General features: G+C 43.3%; 1 protein-coding gene and 1 pseudogene across 1 annotated transcript in view; both read left to right on the plus strand.

Annotated features, from left to right (window-relative positions):
• LOC129394338 (small ribosomal subunit protein uS3-like) overlaps positions 1-24,032 on the plus strand; it is a 40,350-nt pseudogene extending 16,318 nt beyond the window's left edge.
• The window catches only part of WWOX (WW domain containing oxidoreductase), a 1,111,113-nt gene that overhangs the window by 708,566 nt on the left and 376,539 nt on the right, over positions 1-26,008 (plus strand). The window lies entirely within an intron of this gene.

A 26,008-nucleotide genomic window follows, 5' to 3' on the forward strand; every position in this document is an offset into this window, starting at 1 on the left:
AGGGAAATTCATACCCAGGTCTTACACGTAGCTCAAAATATTTTACATGTCAAGCAATGAGCCTTTGAGTGTAGCAGAATTGCTTCATAAATTTAACTATCACTTTCAAATTTCTGTTTTTTTCTAATTTAGTGCTTGATCGTTTTTTATGTGATAATTTTAAAATGCTGTTTATAGCAAAAGTTACCTTGATAGTACAGGTGTGCAGAGAAAATTCACAGCCATGAATAAAAAAGAAAAAAAAATCCTGTTTATACCTCAGGCATTCTGTGATCCTTAGGATGTAACCATGACAGTATTACAGGTTTTAAAAGCAACCCAATTAATCTCAATTTCCTCCAAACAAACCATTCCTGAAAGATTGAAATATTGCTACCAATGTCTACGGATGGTTTCCATTGATATTTGGGAAGTTTCCATTTGTATTTGGGAAGCTTTGCATGAGCAAAATGCCCCTTTCTCCTGATATTTGCAACCCATCTTAAAAATAAAAGTACTTTTGTTCATGTGGTCTTGTACATGAAATTAAGAATATCACTACCAAAATATCAAAATTTAAGGACTAGATTGTGAAATGTTTAAGGTAGGCAAAGAATATTTAACCAAGAAAGGAAAAGTGTATTTGAGAGAGACCCGATGAGTTCACCACTGCCTCTGGAGAATCAAATCCAAAACAGCATATATATATATATATATATATTTCAGAGACGGAGTCTCAGCCTGTCACCCAGGCTCGAGTGCAGTGGCACCATCTCAGGATCTCGGCTCACTGCAAGCTCCACCTCCCGGGTTCATGCCATTCTCCTGCCTCAGCCTCCCGAGTAGCTGGGACTACAGGCACCCGCCACCTCGCCTGGCTAATTTTTTTTTTTGTATTGTTTGTATTTTTCATATTTTTCGTAGAGTCAGGGTTTCACAGTGTTATGCAGGATGGTCTCAATCTCCTGACATCGTGATCCTCCCGCTTCAGCCTCCCAAAGTGCTGGGATTACAGGCGTGAGCTGCCGCGCCCGGCCTACAGCATAGATTTGAGGCATCTTGAAGGTAGGTGCAGAAGAGTGGGATCTACTTTGGATTTTTAGGTTAATCACTGTTAAGACTTAAACAGCTTCTTATTTGGGTGAAACATGGGAGTGTCAAAAATAAGTCACTGTCACTCTTTGCCAGCTTCCTTTAACTCTTTATACGGCTATATCTCCATAGATATCCAGTTTTTGTTTTGTTTTTGTTTTTGTTTCTGTTTTCAATTCCTCTCCAAACTGTCAGGGACAGTGCCAAGATCTGTGAATATAGAAAGATTAAGACTTTTTTTCTGCCTTGTTGGGTCTTCTTTCTAGCATGCCAGGAACATTTTTCTCATCTTTTGAACATTAGGGAATAACACCCAATGCCACCCTATAACCTCGAGACAGAAGTGGAGGATCCTCTTAAGAAATCTTTCAAAGCCAAATAATGAATTAGTCCAAAGCCATTTGAGGCTCTAGATAGATCTTAGCAGTCAAAGCAATAAATATATAATCCCATAAATCTAAACTTTGTGGTATATTCATTAGGCTGTCTGTTTTCTTTTCTTTCAAATGTTTCACTTAATTCCCTGATATAATAAGGCTTCCAAATTCTTGGTGTTTTTCTACAACCAAGACCTTGGACTTTTTCCTCTCAGGATTTCTTTCATGAGAACCCATCTTCTGGCCATTTGGATATCATTGATGAGGGAATTGAAGCATTTCCCTATTCTTTAGAGTTTCATTAAAGTTTGACTATATTCCAGTAACAAATGTTGCATAACAAACCACCCCCAAATTTAGTGGCTTAAAGCAACAACATTTATTTTGTTCAGGAATCTGTAGTTTCAGCAGGGCTCTCAGGAACAGCTTGTCTCTGCTCCAGCATCAGCTGAAGCAGCTTGAAAGCCAGGGTCTGAGATCATCTGAAGGTTGTTCACTCATGAGTCTGAGGATTGATGCTGACTGGTGGGTGGGACCCTTGCTGGAGGGTCTATTGGCTGGAACACCTACACATTGTCTCCATGTACCCTGAGCTTCCTCACAATATGGCGGCTGGGTTCCAAGGGTCAGCGTCCCAAGAGAAAGAACCAAGCAGATGCTGCATTGCCTTTTATGGCCTTCCATAGAAGTTACATAGCCCTAGGTTTTCCTGCATTCTATTTTTTAGGCTGTCAGACCCACCCCAAGCAGGTTTGCAGTGAGAGGAAATAGACCCCACCTCTTCTGGAAGAGAATGTGGGACTGGACATACTGCCATGGCCACTTTTGAAAGATACAGTCTGCCACATAAGCAAACAGTTCATGTCCTGCAGTGGGATATTGGGAAAAGAATGGTATTTTGCAAGGGGTCAGGAAACCTGCTTTTGAATCCTACCTCTGCCTCTTACTAGCCACATGACTGGTTCTTAGCATGCTCATCTATGAAATGGGGGACACTAATGCTGACCCCACATTTGTGCTGAGGATTATGCAAATAAAATCTGTAATTTGTGCAAGCATCCACCAAGTGCCTGGTGCAGACTGGATGCTCAATAAGTCTTTGGTGGGTCCATGTATTGAATTGGAATCTGCACATTATGGCCATTATTTAGGTTTATTGTGTCCTAATCTATGTCACTGAGTACATCCTTGCTGTTTTTCATGAATTTTCCACTGAGTCGCAACATGCCACTGGCCAGTGAAGGTCAGGGAGGAAACGGATTAACGACATCTCATACCACAATGTCAAAATACTTAAAAGTGTTTACAGAGCCCAGTGACACCCAGTGAATCTAAAACAAGAGGACCAGAGCAGAAGTAAAACTATTCTTGTTCTTCTAAGCTTGAACACAGGCCTTGATGTTTTATGATTGTTTTAAGGTCCATTAATCGTTGAATCATGAGGCCATGTAAAAAAGTGACAGCTATAACATCAAGGGCCCGGGTTTATTTTAAATGTTTTTGCTTCTACATGGATTCTAATTAATGACAGTGGCTAAAACCTGATTCAAATGTGGCAAATGTGGAGTGCCATGGGATGAAGCCAGTCAATTTCATCTAGGAGCATTTTATGGCTTATGGAAAGAAATATTCTCTTAGATTGAAGGTCGCCAGCCTGTAATGGGCATCAGCTGATTCTCAGAAAGAAGAAACAACGTACTGTTACATAATTGGGGCTTCTCCAAAGTGGCCTGACCAAACTGTAGAGCTGCTTGTTTGTCTGATATGGTAGCCATTAGCCACATGTGGCTATTTAAACTGAAATGAATTAAAGTTGTATAACATTTGTAAAAATCACTTCTTCGGTGTCATTAACTAGCCCCATTTCAAGTGCTCAGTAGCTACATGTACCTAACACATTGGACAGCACGGTTACAGAACATTTTCATTTCATCGGACAGTTTAACTGCTTTCGACACTGGTTCTCCTTTTTCTTTTTCCATGTTCACTCCAGAATTAAAGTCTACCAGTTCAAATGTCCCATCTTTCCCCACAGACATTTGTGCTCAAAGGCATCCCCTTCCCCATTTGGAGACTCTCCTAGGGCCTAGGTCCAAGCAACCAGGACTCCCTGTAGTCAACCCCACTCCTCAATTTTTGGCACCCATGGTATTCCACCTCAAGACCATGTCCTCTTTTAACCCCTCTAAATATGCTCCTCCTGTGATACCCATAGGGACCCTGAACCTCTAGTCCTCAAGAGCAGTCATTCACCCCTTTGGACTGTGGATCCCTTTGCAACCCAGGAACAACTACTGTATGGCCACTTCAAACCTGTATATGCTGCAAGTATTTTATTCTAGGTAGGGTAAATAATAGGTCTTAGATATAGGTGCAAATAATTTTCAAATATGGGTAAATGCTATTGGGATATGTAAAGTAGAAATCCATTTTAAAGCATTATTGAATCCATACTAACCTGATCATTACATATTTACTAGTTGATGATTACTAAAAATGTGGACCTTTGTGAATTTCCGATGTCATAGAAGGGTGTTCTTAACTAGAAAAGTCAGTAGCCAACATTCTGGGAAGTAGAGGCCTCTTCCTCACTGCTTCATTGGTTTAAAATAAACTCCAACAGAAAAATATGCCATCATCTTTAATTTCCTGCATCAGCTAAGCATTTATTTCATGTAGTCCTCACACTAGATTGAGTGGTTCCATATTAATGTCCTACATCAAAGATGAGTAAATTGAGATGCGTAGGTTCTAATTTGCCCAGTGTCCTGGTGTGTGATCTTGACCACTAGCCTAAACTGCTATCTTATGTCCACCCATCAACCTCCACGGCTGCCCCTCATTTGAACACACATAATATAGTTGTGTGGCTTGGTGGAGCCATCTAAATTCCGTTAGGCCATTTGCCAATGCTGCTGTTAGGGGCGAAATGTCATGCACTTGATCTAAATGTACTTAGGAGAATTCTCAGGACCTGATGAATTATTATTCGGAATTTTATGGCCTCACAGGTTGCAGGCTTCATACCAACTGCAGCTGATGAGCTATGGGCCCCGAGAAACACTGAGGACACACGGCGTTCTGCACACAGAGTGGGATGTTTCTGTCTGTTCTCTCTCTGCACTCTTCTCAGATGCAATCTCAAGTCATATGAGAACTTGTGCAAATGTTTCTCCTGGATGGTTTCCTTTAGAGCATGTGTCCTATAACTTGAAATGGATGTCTGAGCAGAATGTTTTTAGAAGTTAGATTTTTTTAGGGGGAAACAGAAACCAAAGCAAAGCCAATAGAGATCTTAAAAAAAAAAAAAAAGAAAAATCCGTCGTGGTATTCTAGGAAGAAAAAAGCATTTTTCGAATGAAAACTTTTTATTATATTTGATATATTCTGCTTCCCTTCCCTAGTATGTATTAATGAGATGAAATCACTTCTTAATTTTCAGGTTAATATTAAAATTGAAGCCCATCCCTCTACCCTAAGGACTCTGCCAGCCTCTGGCAGTATTCCTTTCCAACTTCCACTTGCCCCAAATAGGTAGAAGTTAGCCTTTATTTTTGGTGTCATCTCTTCTTTCCCTCCTCCTATCAGTTTTTCAGAAACTCCAGAAATTTAACCTAGTACACAGGGGCCACCCCCCCCCCCCCGTTTCCAGATGCCTTCTAGAAAGAGGACTGGGAGTGTGAATGAGGCCATGTGGGCTTTGTTTGCCCCTGTGGTTGTCATGACAATTTCTCAAAGCTTAGCTGGGACAGGAATAAGGAAGGGGAGGATAGCAGTGTGTTCAGTGTGTGAGCTCCTAAAAGCTCTTGGGTCACTGTTCCCAAGGGATGATGACCCTCTAATGCAGATCAGTTACATGTGCATATGAGCTTTCCCTCCTCCCCTGGGTTAGCATATTCCACACTCACCTTCTCAAAGCGAAGTCTCCCTTAGGGGACCCTTGGTGTCCTGTTCATCTAGCAAATCTCACAGCACCAATAGAAACACCAAGAACATGGATTCATCAAAGGAAAAATGTTGAAGTTTCCATTTTTATGCTTCCTGGTAATCCTTCAGCCCTTGATGGAAATTTCCAGACCTAAACCAGTGAATTAAGAGTATGGGGAAGAGGAGCCCTCCTACAGTTCTGTTAAATGGTCCTTTAATATTCTTCTTCAGAGTGACGGGTACCCATTGCCTATACATATTCAAAACTACACAGAAAATTTCAAAACATTTCTATCAGAACATAGTCTTATTCTCAGCTGATCTGCAATTTCCACCTGGATCTGTTAAATGGCAGCTTACCTACGAAATATCATGTTCTGCCCAATCACCTACCCTGCCTCATATGATCAGCCAGTATATTTATGTGGACACATGCAGCCACACTTGTTTTTAACATTTGAGAATGACAGCATATTGGCAGTTCATATAAGCTATCAAATATTACATGTCAACTCAGAAAACATCCCTGGGAAGTATTATGGGAACCCCCTGTATCACTTGAGATTTTTGGATCCATATTTGCTGTTAACAAAATAAATTAATAGTCAACAACTGATTAAAGCATTTCCCTGCTACCATGATTGCCTTGACAAATTCTGCAGTGCTGGAGTATTTTACCTCCCATTATTTCTTCTGCTGAACAGGACGTTTGGTTCTAATTGTTAAGCCTGCCTAATCCTGATTGAAGCGGGCCATAATATCAAGGGTGGAAGAAGGTGGGAATATAAACTAGATTTGCTCCCTTCTGTAGGAATAACTCTATTAAGACTTTCTTTTTGGAGACAAATCATCTTATGCAGGGGGGAAAAAAACTCCATAAAAAAGACAAATGACAGCACAAGATCCAAAAAGACAAGTGCTCAGTCATTTTGTCATAATGCCAGAAGAGACAGTAATGCTGTGTGGACTATGCATTCAGACATTTAGAAAATATTGCAGGCAGAGCTGGGGATTCCGTGGGCAGAAGCATATTTGGTGAACCAAGGACACATCAAAGAGCTTCTCTGGTGTTCAGTAACTTGCACCGTATTTCAGAGGTTTATAAAGGGAAGGGACGGGAAAGCAGTGTACCAGTAAGACGACTCCTCTTCTCGTCTGGATTTTAGAGGAATGCAGTGAACAAATGATGAAAAAGTCTGAAGGGACTTTGGTAATTCAGCATCCGAAAAACAATCAGTGTCTTGTGACATTCTTAGTTGTGATCTACCTTATGTTGTATACACATGGTCACTCACATACATAGGTGTATTATTCTGCAATTGCTGAGTAATTGATGATCCTTCATCCTCTCTGTGATTCATAGGCTCTCTGGGTTGGATAAATCACTTTGGGGAATTATATCTACTAGTACATTTATGTCACTAGAATTCCTTTGAGAAGCTATCATTGTGTACATTTACTGTATCTATTAACTTTCTTCATCTCCCTCTTCCTCCCTTTCTTCCTTTCCTTTCTCCTCTCCTCTCCTTTCTCTCTCCCTCCCTCTTTCTTTTCTTTCTGTTTTCTTTTTCTCTCTCTCTTTCCCCCTTTTTGTATTTCTAGTAGAGACAGGGTTTCACTCTCTTGGCCAGGCTGGTCTCAAGCTCCTGACCTCAGGTGATCCACCTGCCTCAGTCTCCCAAAGTGCTGGGATTACAGGCATGAGCCATCATGCCCAGCCCCCTTGTCCTCTTTTTATAAGGCTACTAATCCCCTCATGAGGGGCCCCATCCTCAAGACTTCATCTAAACCTAACAACCTCTCCAGGGTCCCACATCCAGATACCATCCCACTGATGGTCAGGGCTTTGACATATGAGTGACGGGTAGAGGGACACAAACATTCAGTCCCTAACACTTGGTCAAGTTACTTAAGCTTGGTAAGCCTCTCTCTCCTTGCTGAGTCATGAGGATAATAAGATATACCTGTTAGGGTTCTTTTGAGGAATAAATGGAATTTTTGAAGAATTGTGCCAGACATGTAATAATTACTTGATAAACTATAGCTATTATAACACCATCAAAGCTGTGGTTCTTACCCTCATCATTGTTTGCCCTCTCACACAATAAGATCTTTGTGAAAAGGATCAAGTCTCATTCTCTTTTGAACCCCAAAGTCCCCAGCCACCACAGAGACCAAATACAGTAGGTACCAATGCATGGCAATGCATAGGACCTGCGTGTCCTAACTTGGCACTGTATCTGCCAATTTTTTAAAAGACAAGATGACATCCCAAAGATTGGGGCATATTTAGGATAATGCCCCATTCTATGAGGGTGGACATTATAGAGGACATCAGCAGCCAGCCACAGGCCATCTCTTGGTGCCATTGGGTTTCGAGACCCTCAAGGTGACACCGATTTAACATGGCAGGTCTTATGTTCTCGGGTAATGTCAAACAACTTCTTGAAAATATTTGTTAAAACAAAAACAAAAACAAAAACATATCTGGATGGGCATGGTGGCTCCTGCCTGTAATCCTGACACTTTGGGAGGCCGAGGTGGATGGATCACCTGAGGTCAGGAGTTCAAGACCAGCCTGGCCAACATGGTGAAACTCCTTCTCTACTAAAAATAAAAAAAAAAATTTGCCAGGAGTAGGCGCAGGCACCTGTAATCCCAGCTGCTCGGGAGGCTGAGGCACGAGAATCACTTGAACCCAGGAGGCGAAGGTTGCAGTGAGCCAAGATAGTGCCACTGCACTGCAGCCTGGGTGACAGAGTGAGACTCCGTCCCCCCACCCCCTAAAAAAAAAATCTATCCAAAGGCCTTGACTAATGCAGAATCAGCACTAATTAACAAGCCCCATAAACTAAAGGCCCCATGTTTGTGTTATAAGTTTTAAAACTTTTTAAATATTTTCCCCTGTCTTATTTTCTGTCATTTCACATCTTCTTAAACACATATGTTTTTAAAAGAGATTTTGACTCACTGGTGAATTTGTCTTAAAATGGAAAAATAAAATCAAATATAAGAATTTTGTTATGAATCTTTGGGGAAATACAATTAGGGAATCTACCCTAATAGGTAAACCCATGTAATTTCTTATTTCCGTCTAGTTATAGGAAAATACTGAGATACTTGTGAGGTGTTTTCTTTTTTTTTTTTTCCAAGTTGTATACACGTTGTTCTATAAGTGGTTGATTGTTTTTTAGGAAAAAAAAATTCAGCATCTCAAATGTACCTTTAATATTGCTTCTGATTTTTTTTGTTTTGCTATCATAGCGTTACCTAACTCACAGAGATGTTTTAGGTCATAAGTATTTTTCATTTGATTTTTTTTCCCCTTAATTTCCTTTTTTTCCCTCCTAAGCTATACATATACAGCCTTAAAAAAAACACTCAGAAATTTAAGTCCAAGAAGCCTGCTTTTCTTAATACCTTTCAAGTGCTAGATTAATAACATTTTTGTAAGGTGGTTACCAGAATGGAGTATACTTGAGCTGAGTTTTGCTAGAGTCCAAGATCATCTATTCTAATTTCTGGGGACACATATTTTGTCCTGGTTAGAGAGAGATATAATGATGCCTATCTAATTCTGTGGTGGTCTGGCTTTGATGTATGTATATGTGGGCAGGAATGTGTATGCGTGTGTGTGTGCGTGTGTGAGCTCCTGTGTGTGTGTTCATCAAGTATCCATTGTGTCTCCAAGGTCTTATCAACAACAAGAAAAGGCCTCCTTTGAGATCAGTCACATTCATTCGATGTTTGTTTTCTACTACCTGATACTTACTGCTTTCTCTTTGTCGCCGTTAATTTTGTTTGTCATATGTCAGACCAGGATGAGTGGGGCACATACAGATTCAGCTCATTTTATTTTTTTTTCTCCCTTCCTTCGTCACCACCTTTGCTAATTTCAGGCGGTCAGCACATTTAGCAAGCATGTAGCTGCTTGCCTGAGCAAGCCATTAATCTATATTAGAAAATGTAGAGGCCCCAGTGTTAACCTTCCTGAAGCTTGTCTCCCCACCCCCAATTCTATAGGTTCTATTATATCTCCGCTGGTTTAAGGCACCTGCTGTTTCTTTTAGGAGTTTTCTTTTCTTTCCTCGCTGAATATCTGCACTTACTAATACTGCCCAGGCACACGGGCTGTGGCTCAAGTTTTCAGTGCAGGACAGTGTGTCATCGCAGGAGAAGACAGAACCCGGCCAGATCCTCCCCCTGCCGGCAAGCGGAGTCAGTTACTGGGAAGCCATAATAATCCTTTCTTCTAGAGAATTTTGGCAAAAATGTGCCTCCGTCTTACATCAACAATTTTTCATCTTTCTGGAATTTTTATTTCCCCTTCCCCTCTTCTTCCTTTTCATCCTCCTGGTGAAGTATCTCCTTTTCCCTAAAACACTGGAAAAAATGCACTTTTCTATATTAATTCAAATAATATTCAAAAAATACTATATGTTAAAAAATAAGATGTTTCCGTAATCCTTACATCCCCTAATAAAACCACTGTGTAATGAAACTACCAAGAAGCCTCTCTTGAAAAAAAAAAATTAAGTGAACCTCTACTTTAGAATGTTGGCTTTTCATATATGTACAAAACAAAAGAGGTTGCAGTGATGGCGTGGATAAAGGCACCTGTGTTCTTTTCCAACCTATCCAATTTCAAGATGTATCCTTTGTGGATTACGCTGGTTTTTTCTATGGAATCAGGCACCTTAGACCTGGGAGAAACCAGTGTGACATCCAGGGTCAAGGTTTTCCAATCAGGTATTTTGGGGGAAAAATTTCTGCCTTCATGTAACAACTAATGTGACATGGCAGTGTATAAGACATTACAGCCAAGGCCTTCTGATTGAAGTTGGGGAACTGTGGGCGTTGTCCCCACTAGTCCTGTCATCTGCCCTTGCAAAACCACCCTTGGGCTCTCTCGCGTGCGGTCTGTGCACCAGCTACCTTTGTGCTCCCCACATTCTTCCATCTGGCCTGGAAGCTGACCATAGTCGGCTGTCTTGCCCTTTCTTCTTCTGGTTGGATTTAGCAATTTAATTTACAGGCTTGCTCCCTGCAGGGTGTCAGTTCACCACCTTCCTCTGTAGAAGGTTTCGTCCAGGCCGGGCACAGTGGCCCACGCCTGTAATCCCAGCACTTTGGGAGGCCGAGGTGGGCAGATTGTCTGAGGTCAAAAGTTTGAAACCAGCCTGGCCAACATGATGAAAACCCATCTCTACTAAAAATACAAAAATTAACCAGGCATGGCGGCACACACCTGTAATCCCAGCTACTTGGGAGGTTGAGGCAGGAGAATTCCTTAAGCCTCGGAGATGGAAGTTGCAGTGAGCCAAGATTGTGCCACTGTACTCCAGCCTGGCTGAGTGAGCCAAGATTGTGCCACTGTACTCCAGCCTGGCTGAGAGAACGAGACTCTGTCTCGAAAAAAAAAAAAAAAAAGAAGGTTTCATCCATTTTAGCTGACAAGGGCAGGAGCTGTTCCTGCTGTTACTAACTGGAGTACATTGCATGAAACCTTGCTGTTTCCTTAAACCCTGCACCGACCTTTACAAACAGTGCCTTTACTAAACACTTCTTACGTTACCCGTTTTGAGTGTACCGTCTGCCTCTTGCCAGGACCCTGACCAAGAATTTGAAATCTCAGACCGTGATGACCTCCTTGCCCAATGCGTAAGCTGTCCTCCAAAACACACATTTATGGGGGCAGAGGGAGTCTCTCTGGAAGGAAACTTCGTCTGAGCCATGGCTCCTTTTGCTTCCCCTGGGTTTTAATCCTTCCTTCCCTTCCTGTTCTTTTAAGGAAATCTGAAAAGGAGCAAAAGAGCTTTAGAACTGCAGTGCATCTGTCTGAGGCCAAGGACAGTTGTACGCAGACCTCTCTGCCAGTGTTTCAGTGACCCTCCTCTTGCTGCTTGGCTGCCTATGAGTCCATGCTGACATCTGGCTCTGTCTGCCCAAATATAAACTTGAGAGTGACTTCCAAGATATATACAGGGCTCAGAGGTTCTCTCCCCAACCCATTCACTGGCCCTGCTCTCTCTCGATGTTCCCAAGTCTCCTGGGTGACCTTGCGTATCCTTCCTGGGATATTGCTCAATCACCCTAGAACTGTAAGGCCAAGTGGTCGTAGCCAGAACATGGCAGAAACATTTCTGCTTCTATTCTGCTTTTCTGGCATGGAATCCCCTCTGCCTTAATGTGAGTAAATACTTCCCAAAATGAAGGCAGAATCCAGTATCTGTTGTTTTAACTAAATCCCTAACTGGACCCCCTCTGATAAACCCTCTGATAAAGAACTGATGTAAAATTTGGGACACTGGATAGGACCAGGAAGCCAGAGAAAGAGGACACCCTTTTCTTTTCTAGCATTTGAGTTCACAAAGAAGTAAAACTCTGTGAATGTTCACTTCATTTTTTCCTGATACATCGAGGACTCCAGATGTAAGCTCATTGATAGTCTTGGTGTGTTCTTCAGTATTTGTGCTTTTAATAGATATTGCAAGTGTGTTTAATGTGAAAATAGAAACGGAGGGCTTTTAAAAGAGCTTACTCAAAATCCTGCCAATTACTGAAATCTACCAGACAAGAAGGAGCCACTCTTTTTTTTTTTTTTTTTTTTTTTGATACAAGGAGGGGAAATGTTTCCACAAAAGCCTGGCCGTTTGTCTTTAAAAATTTTCATCTCTTGGGTACTGAGTCGTAATAGTAAATACAGATGTAGTTGTGTCACATTAAAAGCACGACCAAATTGCAGTACAATGTTCAGGACACTTTTATGTCACTTTAAAATGTAGAGTATCATCTAAAAATGAGCAATTGCTGTGAAGAAACTGGGGTTGGCTCTGATTTTGTGGCTCAGTTTTTTTTGGTTTCTTGAGAAGATCATCTTTAAGTCAAAAGTTATGCAATGCCAAGTACTCATCTGTGTAATCTATTTCAGTTTCCAAAATTTTTCATCACCTGGTTACAAACATCTGAAGGCAAGAAATAGCCAAGATTCCATTGCAAGTCCCAGAGTAAGTTATTATTAGACAGAAACAAACAAGTAAATACCTTGGGCCTGAGCTATTGCCCAAACCAGTCCTGACTTGGCTTGGGTTCTGACCAACTGTTTTTGATCCCACAATCTGAAGTACGTTTGTGGAAATACAAAGGTCAAACCTTCCCCTAACCCTCTGTAATCCCTGGTGGAGCTGAGGAATGAAAAGTTGCTTAAACATTTTCCTGTTGCCAGTTTTTCTTAAACATTAGTGCTATTCTTTTTTTTTTTTTTTTTTTTCATTCTTCAATCCTGACTCTGATTCACAAAGAATAGGGAAGCTTAGCCAACTGCAGTTTCAAAGTATTGCTTCTTAAGCCTGGGCCAAGTGTGTAGACTTGATAGAATTCTGATTAATGCATCTTATTACATTAATTTTAGAAGAAACCAGAAGGCATTTCTCCTATTCCTAGTGCAGGCCAGCCTGCCAGAAGCATTTGTCTCCTTAAAGAGCTAATATCTTCAGCTACCAACAATCATAAAACTGAAAAATCTATCAGAAGAGTTGGCTTCTCTGGATGTGCATAAGGCACAGTGCAAAATAGATGTAGAGCTTGGCTGAACTTTGCTTCAAATTTGCCAATCAAAATTCACGAACCCACGCCAAGTTGGCTACAAAACCTCTCGCTTGGAGCCAGCACTAATTATGTCAACAAGTAGTTCAAGTTTAGCCCCTGTTAAGTCCTGTACTCCTGGGTATTGGGGATGAGTCTTTGTGTGGAGGCAAACGGGCCCTGTCTTCGCTTGGCTTCCTTCTAAAATTCCCAGGACCTCTTCGGGTCCCAGCCCTTTCTGTTCCCCTGAGATTGCGCCTCCTCACCCTCTGTCTTGGATGGAAAGAGTTCCAAGGCAGTCCAGTCACCCCAGTGAAAAGTTTTCTGATGAGGTCAAGCCTTCTTATTGTCATAGGTCATTTTCTTTAGAAATGAGAAACCATCTCATTGGGCTTTCCAGGAAGTAGACTCTGAGTGCAGGTTTGTTGTGCAGAACACGTGCCTTGGAATTAACACCTATGGAAGGGAGGAAAATGAAGATGGAGTGGGCAGAGGGAGAAGTTGAGCTGAGATGCAGTCCAGCAAGGGTCTCAGTCAACCTCATGAAGCTAAAAGGGCCCATCAGAGCTAATCCCTATTGGGCTAATGTGGCCAGGCTTTTATAAACCTGCCTTGACTTGTGATTGGGTGGGCTGCCCCAGGAAGGATGTGCCCTTGCAGAAGGTAATCTCTATGTTCAGGTACTCCCTGGAAAGGCTAATGACTGAAGGCTACAGGTTACCCTGGAAGGGAGACCTGAGCTGCACATCAGAGCCCATCTACTTTCCAGTGTGGACATGTTCCAGCTCCTGCCCCAGCCCTGACACACCATCACCCTCTCCAGCACACACAGCCCTTCTCTGTTGATTAGGGTTGGTTGAGCTGTTCTACCACCTTCGTTGACTCAGGCCTTGAAGTGCAATAGAAAGCCCTATGACAAGGCAGGCCCAGTTTTGAGGCTGGGTGCAGAGGCTCTTGCCTGTAATCCCAGCACTTTGGGAGGTCACGGCAAGAGGATCACTTGAAGCCAGGAGTTTGAGATCAGTCTGGCCAACACAGCAAGACGCAATCTCTCCAGAAAGTTTAAACATTGGCTGGGCATGGTGGTACATGCCTGTAGTCCTAGCTACTCAGGAGACTGAGGCAGGAGGATCACTTGAGCCCGGTAGGCCGAGGCTGCAGTGAGCTAAGATGCCACAGCACTATAGCCTGGGCAGTTTTGGGTGCTGCCTCTACCATGTAACTAGCTTGCCAGTCAAGTCATTAACTATTTGGGGCCTTAGTTTCGTCTTTCCTGAATTGGAGCCAGTATACGTAATTCCAAAGGTTGCTTTTAAGCGTAAGTGAGAATATTGGCAGAAATTCGTTAGCACTGAGAGAGGGAATATAAAGTGGAAGTTAAGTGTACGGCTTAAGAGCAGAGTCAGGAAACCTAGACTTGCATCCTGATTTCTGAGTTGAATGTTCCAGGGTAAGCCACTTAATCTCTCTAATCCTCATTGTGCTTAGCTCTAGAATGGAGGCTTGTTGAGAAAATTAAATGGAAACGATAACGGCGAAGCACTTAGCACACGAGTAGGCCCATAGTACTCAGGTGTTCATTCCACAGAAAAGCGTTCACTCTTCTGCACTCTTTCTCAGTCAGTTGGCCACTACTGTTCAGTTCACTTCTTTTGGATCTTCTCAGCCCCATCAGGTTCGCAGGTGAAATGAGGCCAGCTCAGCAGGCCAGTTGTCTTCAGTGACCCCCAGTGAGGCAGGTGGTGGGACTTGATTCTGGAGGCAAGACTCAACTCCACAGACAGGGCTTACACACCGGACCAAATTGAGGACTAGCTAAAACAGGGATAGGGTGGGCGCACCTTTCCATGAGATGTGTCCACCAGTGTGTCATGTCAGTTTACCATTTCTATGGCAACACCTAGAAGTTACTGCCCCTTTCCATGGCAATGACCCAACAACCTGGAAGTTACCACCATTTTTCTAGAAATTTCTGCATAATCCACGACTTAATTTGCATATAATTAAAAATGGGTGTAAATGTGATGACAGAACTGCCTCAGAATTGCCACCGTGGGTACTCTGCATGTGGGGTAGCCCTGTTTTGCAAGGAGCAGCACCTCTGCTCCTGTTATACACTGTCCCTTCGATAAAAGTTGCTAACACCACCAGCTTGCCCTTGAATTCTTTCCTGGGCAAAGCCAAGAACCCTCTTGGCCTAAGCCCCAATTCTGGGGTTCGCCTGCCCTGCATCAGCAGCACAGTGGAAGGCCACAAGCTCACAGCATTTGCATCTGTAAACAAAGCTTGGCAATATCTCTGATGATGGCTAAGAGCTTACGTGTTTGCTCCAGTGAGACTTGCACTCAGTCTTATTTGAGTGAGACTTGAACTCGATTCTGAGTCTCCTCCTTCCTAGATGGACTCATTATTTACTTATTTATGTATTCACTCATCTATTCATTAATTTATACTCTCAGTTTGGTATCAACACCTGTAAAATGGGGATGATAATGTGGTGATATGGAGGAAAATAAAATAACTCTGGCATTGTTCTTACTATTTACCTCTGTATTGTCATCGTTATCATTCCTTTGATAACCATGAGCACCTGTCATGGGCCTGGCACTCTAGTAGGTTCTCAGGATGCACAATGACCCTGTCCCTGCTTGCTGGAGACATAAGAGAAGCCCCCAGCCACTGACATCTGGGTGTTGTAATAAAGCAAGAACAGTCATGGACACTGCTAAGTTTTGATGCCAGAGAGCCAAATTTGCAGTACCAGAATGTCCTTCCCATGTGTGACCCAAAGTTTTGGCTACTGAAGACGTTGCATGCCCTACAACAGTGGAAGTGGTGCCCTGAATACGCCAGAAATAATGGTGGAGTCAACAAAGATCTGGGAGTATTGTTTGGAGACATCTCAGTATTCCTAAATCATTTTCCCATCCTTAAATAAAAATCTGTCTTACTGATGATCTGAGAACTTCTTGTAAGCCCCATTTCCATGAGTAGAGTTGGCCATTGCCCACTAAGAAAATTTAGGTGGTTTTTATTGGGATTAGTGGACAGACTTAGGATTAGTGTGGCCCGTCCTTGAGTTGTAATGACAACCTTGGTGAAAGTAAGACCACAGGGCCTATCTTCAGGGAAGTGCCTTGCATTTTAATACCAACCATGCCACGTGTATGTGTTTCCTGGGCCTGCCATAACAAATTATCGCAAACTGGGTAGACTGAGAATCATTCATTGTTTCATGGTTTTGGAGGCCGGAAGTCCAAAATCAAGGCGTTTGTGGGGTTCGTTCATTCTGGAAGCTACGAGGGAGAAACCATGCCATGCCTGTCTCCCAGTTTCTGGTGACTGCTGGCAATTCTTGATGTCCCTTGGCTTGGAAACACCACATTCCAACCTCTACTTCCACCCTTACATCACCTTCTCCTCTGGCTTTGTGTCCTTTCTGTCTCTTATAAGGACACCAGTCATTGGACTTAGGACCCACCTAATTGAGTATGATCTCATCTCAGTCCTTATCTTAATTACATTTGCAAAGACCCTGTTTCCAAATAAAGTCACATTCGTTGGTTCTGAGTGAACATGTTTCTAGGGTGACACTATTGAACCCACTGCACTGCATCAAACGTATGGGTGTGCTTTCTCTTGGCCTTTCTCCTATTTGCCTTCTCTGTGTTGGGAATTGTGGCTTCACACCCATCTACTTATCCCTGCATGTTGAGCATCGTCTGTTACCTGAAGAGCAGAAGGATGATAAAAGTGAGGAAACTGAGGCACAGGCTTGCCCCAGGTTACACAGCTAGTTATGATGGAGGGTGGGTCGGAAGCCAAGCGCCCCCCAGCCCCCACCCCACAACAGCTGTATCTGGCCTCTGGTTTATCCTTCTTTCCCCCTGCTCACCACATGGCTTCTCATTTTGAAAACCCAGTGGCTAATAAACTAGATGAGTTTCAGGATTGCAAAATATTGTGGTCCTGGCCTTTGTCCATTGTGTAATCTTCACAGTGACCAGAGCGTTTGCAGTTCCTAGGAAGTTCACCCATTCCCAACAGTGTCCCAGGGTCAAGCTCAGATGACCTGTGGTATTTTTATACCCATATATGTGTCAATGTTTATAACTTTTAAAGTTGTTGTCAGGAAGCACTGAGGCATGTGGTCGTTCACAGATGACAAAGACAGAGGCTCAGGGAACTCAGTTGCTTGCGGAGCTTTAAACCCAAGTCTATTTCTAAGGCTGGACTGAGTCTTTGAGAAAATGCAAAGTAACCTAGCATAGTGTCAGACACAAAATAGTCAGCAAATACCATCGTAGATTCAGGCTTCTGAGTCCAAAGCAAACAATTCTCATCTCCAATTCCCATCTTCAAATATTAAAATAAACTTTTTTTTTTTAAGAGACAGAATCTCACTGTGTTGCTCAGGCTAGAGTGCTGTGGCGTCTTAGCTCACAGCAGCCTCGACCTACCAGGCTCAAGCGATCCTTCTGCCTCAGTCTCCTGAGTAGCTAGGACTATAGGCATGCACCACCATGCCCAGCTATTTTTAAAATTTCTTGTAGAGATGGGGTCTCAGTGCATTGGCCAGACTGACCTAAACTCCTGGCTACAAGTGATCCTCTTGCCTTGGTCTCCCAAAGTGCTGGGATTACAGGTGTGAGCCACCATGCCCAGCCTAAAATAAACTCTTCAGTGTCAAAAAATCTACGTGAGGCCAGGTGTGGTGGCTCACCCCTGTAATCCCAGCACTTTAGGAGGCCAAGGTGGGTGGGTCACCTGAGGTCAGGAGTTCAAGCCCAGCCTGGCTGACATGACGAAACGCCATCTCTACTAAATACACAAAAATTAGCCAGGTGTGGTGGCATGTGCCTGTAATCTTAGCTACTCGAGAGGCTGAGACAGGAGAATGGCTTGAACCCAGGAGGCAGGGGTTGCAGTCAGCTGAGACTGCGCCAGTGTACTCCAGCCTGAGAGACAGAGCGAGACTCTGTCTCAAAACAAAAACAAAAACAAAAACAAACAAAAATCTACTTGAACCAATAAAAATTCCCATCCCCACCAAGAATTCTAAATGTTTTATAAATAAAGTCTTCAGAACCTAGATATTCACTAGAACCAAGTGGTCACGTGTTCCTAATGGGTGGAATATTATTTTGAATCTTTCCATGATGAGCGTTACATTGCTGGGTGAAAGGTTTTTATGCAGCATCATCATTGTTGAACAAACAGACGCTTAGCATATTTAGGTTGTAATGCAAGGGAACTAAAGGTAGGGGAGATTCTTAAGGAAGTCTACTTTCTCTTCAAGAATGCTATCAAATTGAAAGGTAATTCCTAAAGAACAGGCATTTGTAAATTAGGGAGGAAGAGCTGAAAAAGATTCCTAGCAAGAAACATCATAAAGGGGCTTGATAAAGCCAAAAAACTAAAAGAAAAAAAAAAAGGAATTAGAAACAGAGAAAAGAGGCTTCGTGTTGTTTTTAAATTTGTGAATAAATCTGTTAAAGAAATACTGGATTCATATTCAACCTGGAAAACAGGGAAAGGCCTTTTATTGCATGCTTAGAAGTTTGAATACACTTTCAGTAGCTCTTCGTTATCTCAAATTAAATCTTAAATTGAGCTTGTGGTTCTGTGAATTAATACTCCGGCCTTTCAGCCCTGCTGCTGAGGTCATTCAAATCTAATGGTGGAAACGGTCACAGGGTCAGGCCTTGGATGGTGCTGTATAGAAATGCCTTAATGATGCCGGCAGATGTTTGCATTCTGCAGCTGGGGCGGCTGGCGGGTTGGGGGCTGCGGGAAGAGAGGAGTTGATGATCACATTATTGTGTCAGCCGCCTGTGTGAATAAGGAAGGACAGACTCCCACCCCATCCCACCATTCCAGGTTCAATAAGAGGCAGGTGCTTCCTAAAGCAGAAAAATGTAAGGGAAGTCATCATCGCTTATCATCGCCTGAATGTTCACCATGGTGACCCACATCTCAGGATGCTGCAAAACGAGAGAGGTCACCTGTCTGTGTAATCGCATATAGCATTCTAAAGAGGTTCCATTCATTCAACAAATGTTTAATAAAGGCTTCATCTGAAGTTTAATGGACATTGTTTGATAAAACAGACCCAGCCACTGGTGTCAGGGAGTTTGTATAAAAGTATACATGTATCTGTGCAAATGTGTGCATTTAAGGCCCGCCGAGCCTGAGCTGATATGCATTTCTTAACTTTGCTGTTTCTCTAAGGGGATGGAAGGATTGGCTACCCTGAGCTTTCTAGACTTATTATTTTTTTTTTTTAAGACAGAATCTTGTTCTGTCTCCGAGCTAGAGTACAATGGTATGATCATAGCTCACTATAACCTCCAATGCCTGGGTTTAAGTGATCCTGCCACCTCAGCCTCCCAAGTAGCTAGGACTACAGGCGAGAGCCACCATACTGGGCTAATTTTTGTTTTTTATTGAGATGGGGTCTTCCTATGTTGCCCAGCCTGGTCTGAAACTTCTGGCCTCAAAGCAATCCTCCTGCCTTGATAGACATGTTCACTGTAGGTTTCTAGCCTCTGAATCCAAATTTTATTTTTCTAGTACTTTATTTTATTTTACTTTTTATTGACTGAAACCTTGAAATAAAGTTTTTAAAAATCCATTTGATTTTAAAGGATCTTTAGAAATATATGAAGGTTAAAAATAACTCTCATTTTTGTTTTTATAAACAGTCCACTGCTACATGTAGACACATTTAGATGCTTCATTTTGCCTATAGAAAGTTTTTCTAATAATAAACTGACCAATCATGATGAAATTTTTATTGACTCAAATGTGTGATTGGTTGATTTACTGTATTCAGTCCAAGCTCCTCCCAAAGGTTAGCTCATTGACTCTAGAACTCTGTTTTCCTCATTCATTCATTCCTCTAATCAATATGTATTGCTCACCTGGTACATGTCAGATACTTTCCTAGGTGCTGGGGAGAAACAAGCAAAGTACTTCAGGGCCTGTATTAGTTTGTTTTTCACCTGCTGATAAAGACACACCCGAGACTGGGAAGAAAAAGAGGTTTAATTGGACTTACAGTTCCGCACTGCTGGGGAGGTCTCAGAATCATGGCAGGAGGTGAAAGGCACTTCTTACATGGCAGCGGCAAGAGAAAATGAGGAAGAAGCGAACGTGAGAACCCCTGGTAAACCCATCAGATCTTGTGACACTTATTCACTATAACGAGGATAGCGCAGGAAAGACCGGCCCACATGATTGAATTACCTCGCCCTGGGTCCCTCCCACAACATGTGGGAATTCTGGGAGATATAATTCAAGATGAGATTTGGGTGGAGACACACCCAAACCATATCAGGGTCCTAGGCAACTTTGTGTGAGAACAGAACAGAGAGGAAGCGACACATCTTTCCTTTGGGAGCAGTTTTTGGGTTGCTTTTGTTTTTATTTGTTGTTTTCATTCCTGGTAGTAATAGTAACAGTAGAAAATGGCAGCGTTGTAGCCATAAACAAAGTGCTCTGTGCTTTCGCTCTCACCATCCCCTAAACCCTACAAGGCTAGGGGAAAATGGTAATACTCATGAACAATTCCACTTTATAAATGAGGATGCCGGCACTCGGGGAGGTCAAGTGAGTTTCATAAGGTCACAGAGCAACCAAGTGGCAGGGCTGACTCCCACCCAGGTGTGTTCCATGGGCAGCGTCTTCTTACTGAACTGTCCTGACTTGCTCTAGTGAGATCTAAGAAAGGCACAATCTGCTTTCCTTTTGATGGTGTGCACGGCAGCATGATGGCCGTGCGAATTTCCAAGAAGAGGATGTTGGTCGCTGATGGCATCTTCAAAGCTGAACGGAATCAGTTTCTTACTCAGGAGCTGGCTAAAGATGCTTCTCTGAAGCTCAGGTTCAAGTTACACCCATCACGACAGAAACAATTATCTTAGCCAACAGAACACAAAATGTTCTTGGTGAGAACAGCCAGGGATTCTGGAATTGACTGCTGTAGTTCAGAAGAGATTTGGCTTCCCAGAGGGCATTGTAGAGCTTTATGCTGAAAAGGTGGCCCCAGAGGTCTGTGTGCCATTGCCCAGGCAGAGTCTGCAGTACAGACTCCTAGGAGGGCTTACTGTGCGGAGGGCCTGCGATGGTGGGCTGTGGTTCATCATGAATAGGGGGGCCATAGGCTGCCAAGCTGTGGTTTCTGGGAGACTCTGAGGACAGAGGGTCAAATCCATGAGTTTGTGGATGGCCTGATGATCCCCAGCGGAGACCGTGTTAACTAGTACATTGATGCTGTCGTGTGCCATGTGCTGCTCAGATAGGGTGTTCTGGGCATCAAGGTGAAGGTCATGCTGCCCTGGGACCCCGCTGGTAAGACTGGCCCTCAGAAGCCTCTGCCTGACCACATGAGCATCATGGAACCCAAAGATGAGATAGTGCCCACCACTCCCATCTCAGAACAGAAGGGTGGGAAGCCAGAGCTGCCTGCTATGCCCCAGCCAGTCCCCATAGCATAACGGGCTGTCCTTGGCAGTTGTATTCGGAGTCTGGATGTTGCTTTGTAAAGACATTTAATAAAATATTGTACAAAGACAACCAGGCATGCCTGTAATCCCAGCACTGTGGGAGTCAAGATGGGCCAATCACTTGAGGTCAAGAGTTCAAGACCAGTCTGGCCAACATGGTGAAACCCCGTCTCTACTAAAAATACAAAGATTAGCCAGGCATGCCCTGTAATCACAGCTACTTGGGAGGCTGAGGCAGGAGAATCGCTTGAACCCGGGAGGTGGAGGTTGCAGTGAGCCAAGATCGTGCCATTGCACTCCAGCCTGGGCAAAAAGAGTAAAACTCAGTCTCAAAACAACAGCAACAACAACAGCAATAGAAATGTATTTTCTCACAGTTCTGGAGGCCAGACATTCAGAATCAAGGCAGGGCTACACTTATTTTGGAGGCTCTAGGTAAGAATCTGTTCCTTGCATCTTTCGTTTCTGGTGACTGCTCGTGATTGTGGGCTTGTGACCATATCACTCCAATCCCTGCCTCTGCAGCCACATGGCCTTCTCCTCTTCTCCTGTGTTCTCCTTTCCTGTCTGCCTCAAATCTCCCTCTACCTTTCTCCTATGAAGACACTTGTTTTTGGATTTAGGGTCTTCCTGGCTGATCTCACCTCAAGATCCGTAACTTAATTACATCTGCAAAGACCTGATTCCCAATAAGCTCGCCTTCACAAGTTGCAGGGATTTGGATATGGAACTGCCTTTTTGGAGGCCACCATTCAACCCACGATAAGAGCACAGTGGTGAGGTTTGAGGGGTGGTATGAGGTCACAGTCACAGCCACCCCTCTCACCAGCTGTGTGACAATTCTGGATTTCCTTAGCTGTCCTCTGCCTCAGTCTCCCTTTCCCTGTAAGTGGAAGTGGTATTCATTGATCACACAATACATGCCGGACACCAGGCTATTACATTTTTTGAATATGTTTCTTCCTTGCCTCTTGAGGACTAACCAGCCGGGTTTAGATGATTTCCTCCCTGTGTCGCTTTCCTGCCCCCACATGTTATAGATGGTGCAAGGGAACCAGAGAGCTTTGATCCCTGGTTTCTCTGGTCACAAACCTGCTCTCCTCTCCAGAACTCCAGGCTGCCTTTCTGTGGGGGCTAAATCTAATTTAGCTGTTCCCCCAACTGCAAAGTACATAGGCATCAAGTGAAAGGGTAAATGCATGAAAACCTGAATGGCAGATCCTCTAAGGCAGTGAGAGTAGATGTTAATTGCTCACTGTGCAAGTGCTGGGCTCTGTGCTAAGAGCTTCACGCAGATGACATCAAAGCACCATGTGTGGGGGAAGCACGATGATCTTGACCATTTTACACATCAGGAAGGTAAGGCTCGGTGACATAAACTCACAGAGGAAGTGGAGCTGGAGTCTCTGTGGCTCCAGGGTCAAGTGTGTAGTCTCGAAGGCTGTTTTCTGTTCTCCAAGTTTCTCCTTAACACATTTCCAGCCCCATTTTCTGGCAGGGAGACCCCAGGGCTGAAAGGAGCTGGAAGAGCGAGGTCTAAGAGAAAAAGGGGCTGCCTGTGGTAGCTCATGCCTGTAATCCCAGCACTTTCGGAGGCCACGGTGGGTGGGTCACCTGAGGTGAGGAGTTCGAGACCAGCCTGGCCAACATGGTGAAACCCCATCTCTACTAAAAATACAGAAAAAAAAAAAAAATTAGCCAGGCATGGTGGTGCATGTCTGTTATCCCAGCTACTTGGGAGGCTGAGGCAGGAGAATCACTTGAACCTGGGAGGCAGCGGTTGCAGTGAGCCGAGATGGCGCCACTGCACTCTAGCCTGGGCGGCAAGCAAGACGCCATCTCAGAGAAAAACAACAACAACAACGACAACAAAACATATGGCCAGCAGCCAGTGTTGTTATTTCAGGATGGGAACCAGGCACTGCACCTCCTCATTAGGAGTCAGAGTAAGGGGGCTAAGCTGGTTGACGTGACTGGGGACAGAGTTGCTGTTGAAATTGTCAGGTTATGAAGGGAAATTAGCTGCTGGGTGTCAAGAGGTGCACATTGCTGCAGGCATTGGCAACTGGGAGCCCTGGTGTATCTGTTAGCTCCTCAGGCCTTGAGGCCTTAATGACACCCTGCCAACATTACAGGAGGCAGCAAGTGACATTAGGAACGAGAGAGGCCAGCTAATCTAATCTGTATGCCCCACAGGAGTTGGGGGCTGGGGACTCCAAGACCTGGCTTCTGCTCCCTGCCACAGTGGCAAAGACAATGACAATAAAACACAGCCTCCAGAGAGAAGAGCCTTCGATGGACCTGGGTGTTAATCCAGGGGCCAGGCAAAAACTGGGGGATGCAGAATAGGAGGTTGGGCTGGAGGTGAGTGAGAAGAACGGATACGGTTAGGACCAACATTTAGGCAATATGACCGTGTACAGGATTCTACCACCATCGTCACCATCAGTGTTACTGTTTCCTGCCATCTGTCTTTGGGGTGTCTACCATCTAAAGTCCAGCACTGCACTGGACATTTAAAAATTATCATTAGTATATAATTATATATAATAATAATTTAATTTATAACAATATATCATTTATTAAGGTCCTACTGTATACCAAATTCTATCGGACACATGTCCTAATAATAAATGTGATATAATCTATCATTATTTACAAAACTTCACACTCTGACCTTTATTAATTATGTGTGTGCCAATTATGTGCAGGGAACTGTATTAATCGTAGTTAGCAATATCGTGTCTAGTCCTCCAACCCTATAAAGTGGGCACAATTATTATTTCTCTATTGCAATTGCCATTTAGCCTCAGCTGGATTGGAAACTATGTAATGGAGACTCTGAGGCCACTGTGTTTTGAGCAGCATTTTCTGCATTGCATTCTTGTATGTAATCCTAAAATGTAGATATAGTTTTTCCCCTTTTAGAGATAAGGTAATCAAAACTTATAGAGGTTAAAGGGACTTGCCAAAGCGACAGAGCCATGAATGGCAAAGCTAGGATTGAAACCCTTGGACTTCTTCTCCTTGCCATTCCACCCCATCATAAACTCTAAACATCATAAACAGAACCATCATAAGTCAGGGTCCATCTGGAAGATGGATGGATGGATGGATGGATGGATGGATGGATGGATGGATGGATGGATGGAGAGACAGAGAGACAGATAGGCAGACAGATAGCTAGACAGATGGACAGATAGAGATTTTTAGGAACTGGCGAATTGGCTCACACAATTATGGAAGCCCAGAAGTCCCAAGAAGTGTAGCCAGCAATCTGGAGATCCAGAAGGGCCTATGGTAGAAAGCTCATCCAAAGGCAGAAGACAAGCATCCCAGGTTGAAGACAGTCAGGCAAAGAGAGAAAATTATTTCTTACTCAGACTTTTGTTTTATTCGGGCCTTCAACAGATTAGATGAGATCCACCCCTACAGGGCAGGGCAATCAGTTTTACTCAGTCTACTGATTCAAAGGTTAGTCTCATGTAGAATCACCCTCACAGACACACACTCAGAAATAATGGTTAGTCAGATATCTGGGCACTGTGCGGCCCAGTCAAGTTGACACCTACAATTTTTTTTTGCCTTCTTTGTATTTTTGGTGTTGTCATCCTGTGTCCAAGGCACATATAGTCAATCATCACACCTTGCCCTTAGCCTGTACTAGGTTCTGTGCCAAGGATTTTAGAAAGTCATGTCTCATTCAGTTCCCCTAACAGGTCTAGGAGTCATTATCCTCCCCAACCTAAGGAAACTGAGACCCAGAGGTTCAGAGTATCCCAAGATCCTACAGGAATTGCAGATTGTAGCCAAAATTGGAACTCCTAATTCCAGAGCTCCTCCCTCCTGCTAGCATTTTTCTTTGAGTAGTTTTATTAATGAGAAAAGCTGTTGAGCACCTGAGCAACCCCGCCTCTTCCAAATACCATCTGACATATACATTCAGCAGAGGAAAAATGATGTGAGGTCTGGGGCTTGCTTTAAAATACTTTGGGGCCAGACACAGTGGCTCACACCTGTAAGCCCAGTGCTTTGGGAGTCTGAAGTGGTAGGATCACTAGAGGTCAGGAGTTCAAGACCAGCCTGGGTAACATAGTAACATAGGGAGACCCTCATCTCTATAAAAAATTTAAATGAAAAAAAATAAACAAAATACTTCTGCAACAGCAGCAGCAAGAGCTGCCGCAATGAAAGAAGAAAGAAAAGGAGGGACAGGATGAAGGAAAGAAGCAGTGTTAACATTCTAGTAATATTTGCATCTGAATGATATTTATATGGGGTTATTATCCTCCCTTTGTGTATGTTTAAAATTTTCATAATAAGCATATTTATATATATACACATAAAACATATATGTACATATTATCATAATGCCTACCTGCTCTTGAGAAAGTAGTGCCGTATGACTGGGGGTTTCTCTCACTGGTTTCTATGGCTCTCCCCTCCCCCACTTTTTCTAAGAAGTGGTAGTACCTATCTGACTATTTTCTTGGTTGCCTGAAGAGGCCTCAAAATTAGAGTAAACAAATTACCCATTACCAG

Source organism: Pan paniscus, chromosome 18 (genome assembly GCF_029289425.2).
Source record: "Pan paniscus chromosome 18, NHGRI_mPanPan1-v2.0_pri, whole genome shotgun sequence".
NCBI lineage: Eukaryota > Metazoa > Chordata > Mammalia > Primates > Hominidae > Pan > Pan paniscus.